This window comes from Pteropus medius, unplaced genomic scaffold (assembly GCF_902729225.1).
Source record: "Pteropus medius unplaced genomic scaffold, Ma_sr-lr_union100, whole genome shotgun sequence".
Taxonomy (NCBI): Eukaryota; Metazoa; Chordata; class Mammalia; order Chiroptera; family Pteropodidae; genus Pteropus; species Pteropus medius.
In genome coordinates this window covers 36,230,092-36,234,701 of record NW_024351730.1, presented here as the reverse complement: position 1 = coordinate 36,234,701, position 4,610 = coordinate 36,230,092, and the positions used below count along the sequence as shown (strand labels likewise).

The 4,610-nt window shown below is 33.7% G+C and overlaps 1 pseudogene; it reads right to left on the bottom strand.

Annotated features, from left to right (window-relative positions):
- Positions 1-808: 808 nt before the first annotated feature.
- LOC120588635 (uncharacterized) lies at positions 809-927 on the bottom strand (annotated as a pseudogene).
- Between the last annotated feature and the right edge of the window lie 3,683 nt (positions 928-4,610).

Below are 4,610 nucleotides of genomic sequence, written 5' to 3'. Positions count from 1 at the left end.
CTTTTTACTGAGTGACAACTAGCTTTCCCAGAGATACTGATCCAAGAAAGAGGAAAAAGCCATAATATCTTTAATGACCTACTCTCAGAAGTGACATGCCATCACTTCTGGGATATCCTATTGGTCACAGAAACAATCCCTGACATGATGTTGGAGGGGTCTATGCAAGAGTGTGAATACCAGGAGGCCAGGGCATTGGGGCTATCTTGAAGGCTGATTTCCACAGATAGAGAAGTGTAAAGTAAGTTGTCAAATTAAATTTTGACACCAATTACTAATGGCTTTCTTAGGTTTTTAAGGAATCTTGTCAGTGTAATCTATTTCTTAGGATTTTAAATTCTGCAATTTTTGACATTTTCATGTTTTATGAACTGCTCCAATAATTTAATACCAACCATGACACAACAAATATCAAGAAAGTTTTGTTCACACTTATGGAAAAAGAGTAACTGAAAAATAGGTGTGAGGCAGGTATGAATTTGTCTTACCTCATTCAGATTTCACAATTTATTTTGTCTCAAACTTTTTCACATGTTTCAAAAGAAAGTAGTTCATAATAGACAGAATAATGAATAATAATTTTATGTATAAGATAATGCATATTAGGCTACTTGTCACAATCTGAATAATAAATAGCCAACAAAAAAAGAAATTATTTTCTTTAAGAAAATCACTAGAATTTTTTTTTTTTTTTTTAGGCGAGGCAACCCTTGGTTGACCTCACAGATTGCAAGGACCTTGTCAGTTTACAATCTCTTATTATTTATTTATTTATTTATTTATTTATTTATTTATTATTTATTTTTTATGCCTACAGCATCTAGTCTTCCTAGGTGGTCTCCCATCCAAGTACTGACCAGGCCCGACCCTACTTAGTTTCTGAGATCAGACAGAATTGGGCTTGTTCAAGGTAGTATGGCCGTAGACTTAGAATTTTTAATTGTCAGGTTACTTTAGTGTGTCAACTTCAATTATTATAAAACTTGATAGCATTTTTCTCAGTGTTGATGAATGTGTCATCATACATGAAGTTGCTTGAGCCTGGAATTTGAGTCACATCCAAGTCATCAGCAAATTGTGTTGATTCAACTTCCAAATTATATGAAAAATCTATCCACCTTATCGATCTAACCACACACCATCAACTTTCCTTCCCTGGCCTAGGCAATAACCTCTTGTCTCCTTTCTTACTCTTTTTCTTCAATTCAATTTAGTCTTCATTCAGGAACTAGAGTCTTCATTTCAAATGTCAACATAAGGTGAAAATCGTCAATGGCTTCCCATTGCATAAAGATTAATATCCAGGCTCCTTACAATAACCTCAAAGGCCCTACACTATATTTGTTTTCTGATCTCATCTCTCTCGAAGTTCCAGACCCACTAGTCTTTAATTTTCTCAAAGAAACTATGAACAATATAGATGTCTAACTAATGTACTGTATACTTGAAACTAATTTAAATAAATAAATTTACACATATGTACAAAAAAACACTTTTTCATGATGTAAACTTTTCACACACACGCTCTGTTCTCTTTTTAAATACTTCAAAAAACCTTTTTCCTACTCTTCCTACGACTGACTTTTCTCACACTCCAGGTTTCAACTTAAATACCATCTCTTCATAGAGGGTTTTCCTGAATAACTCTTTCTTGCTTGAAAGAGGTGAATTCTCTTTCACATCTTTTTCAGCCAATAATCCTCCAAACTTGTTATTGTCCAGTATAGCAATACTCATATCGTTGCTTTCTTTATTCATTTGTCCATTTTCCCATTGTTATCTAGAAGCTGAAATATTTACCATATGTCTTTGCATATTTTTGAATAAATACATAAATAAGCGTACAGCCGAAGAGTTTTTACAAATTGTTACCCAAATCAAATAATTGGAGAAGTTCCTCTTCAGCAGCTCAGTTCAGAGTCTGGGCATCAGACCTTTTAGTCCTCCTCGTTGCCTCTGCTCTCCATGGTGGAGAGCATTAGCAACCAGAAAGGTTTTCACATCTCGAACACATTCTTCCCAATTTTAACCATCACACCAGTCTCAATTTTTTTCTATGTGGAAAGTAGCTTTTGATATCTGAAAATTATTTCAACTAATCAAACTATTTTATTATGTCAAATATATTTTATGTCAAAAAACCTAATGCTTAACTGTGCTGGCTTGTCAAAAATAAAATATAACCTTATAAAAAGAGTTAGAGTTGAAATCATTTTCCTGTGGTCCGAAAGTCAGTCAATCTCTTTAAAAAGTTTTTAGCTTCTGGAACTAATATGAGATTTGAGCCATTAATAATATTTGCAGGTAACAATGACTCTAACAAATAGAAACTAGTAAAAGGTATTAACATAGTCCACCATTTATAATCTCTTTAAAAAGTCTTAGGGTCATTAATGCTTCCTTGCAAGCCAAAAAATTACTCATGCTGACAACAGCTCAGAAGTAGCAGGCACAACAGAATAAAGAAATGTGTGCTTTATTGGTACTTTAAGCCATGTTGTTGGATGATCTGTCTCAGATAAATGTTGCCATATTTAAACAAAGTGCCTATGTCACCATTAACAGATAAGAAGTGATGGAGGTCAACAAATTTAAGACAGAGAAATCCCAAATCAGAAAACGCTTTGCTTATTCAACTACTTAAGATAAATTGGTAAGTTTTTAACATCATAAACATCAGAAAAATAATGAATTTATATACCAATACAAATTTTTTTTTACTTTTTTTGTTTTGCAAATCACAATGAAAAAATTTTGCACATTATATTTATTATTTGAAATTCTAGTTAGATATTTAATTTTAATTTTTTGAAATAGTAAGTTCAAGTAAATAAGCTTTATATCTCTCATCCCTCACAAATAATTGTACTACTAGTAAGACCTTATCTTATGATTTCCATTTTTATTGAATGTCGGAATATGATTATTACACCTTACCTTAGTTTATTCAGTTGAAAGATAACCTGATTCTCAATCAATATCTAATGTGCCTTGCACTCTGTTAAGCTCTATGTGAAATTCAGTCAGGTTTCTCCAACCCCTGAAGATAAATCAGGCAAAGGATAAATCTGAGCACCTCAAGCCTCATATTCATTGCCCATTTAGCCCCTGAGAAATCTCTAGTTTCCCTTGGAAGTAATGCTGCCTTCTCAGTTTGCTTCAGAAATGTCTTGGCTCAAACACACAGACTTCATCTCCATTGTCTCTGAAAAGTCTTCTTCGAAACAGGAAGGACTCAGTGGAGCTGCCATGAGAAAGAGCCATGATATTTCTCCTGATATTTCTGCTACATGCCACGGGCTTTTTCTTAGGACACTTCACCTTTAGACACTTCCAGTTGCACATGGCTGAAAGCTTCCACTGTATTTTTATTACAAGGAGTATTCAACCTGATTAGCAGAAAAAATATAGCTGTAAAAGTGTGGTATCAAATTGAGCCAGACTGAAATTTGAATCAATCTGACTCTAATGTTGGCTTTTTAATGAACATATTCCTTGAAATTATGATTCACATAGTATTAAGATATGACTAACTTGCTGTTAAGAACATACTAACACCATATATTGGTTTAAAAAATATATTTCTATTAGTTTATAGATACCATCTTCACATTAACTGCTAGCATCCATAGAAATGATTCTTTTATAAGACATTTTTTCACCACTATTTTGACAATATTAACTTTGAGATTTTGTTAGATAATTTTTTCCAGATTAATGAAGTATCTAAATATCAGAGAGAAGATATTGTAGATGTAAGATCAAAATCTTTAAAAAAATTTTATAAGAATTTATTAGAGCTTATTTGAGCCAAACAGAGGACACACCTAGAAGCAAGATCTCAACATACTGAGAAGAATGCTTCCCAGAATGACAGTTTGAAGTTTCTTTTATTCATTTGGAATTAAAAAAGGAGTGTAAGGAACATTCAATGAAAGTGGGGAAGGCAGGGATTGGCTTGCGGGACAGTTAACCAGAATTTGTGTTATCTTAAGGGTGGTTTTGCTTCAGAGAATTCTGAAAAGAGGCATTTCGAGGTGTATTAAGATTATGTGCTCTTCTGAGGGATATGAAATAGGGGATTGCTCTGTAATTTCATAACCTAGATACACAAGAATGATGGACAGGGTTTCCTTAAGGCAAAAATAAACCTTTTACTAAAGAAGTTGTATATCTGGAACATGACTACCTAACATGACATGCTTAAGTTAGGAATTTATGATCAGATCACTCTATGAGGCTACTTTTATTAGATTTATTACAGTGCCCCTTTTCAGCCACATTTCCTCCTTTTATCCACAAATTAGTCTGAAGGATGCATTGATGACTAATCTTTTGTTTGGACAGTGTGGTCTCACATTCTAGGAAGGCTCATTCCTAGGAAATCTCAGTATCGATGTCATCTTTGTTGAAATGGTGGACTACGGGGGATGGGGAAATAGCGTAACCATAGGATGTAAGTTAAGGCCAAATATTCCAAAAAGGGGAGGGCAGATAAATACACTCTCAGTACACTCCCAAGGAAAGCAGTCAGGTCTTATAGACCTCATCGTGAAAAAAAACTGGATCATTTCTATTCTTTGAGCTATCATGGTTTGAGTTTTGCCTTC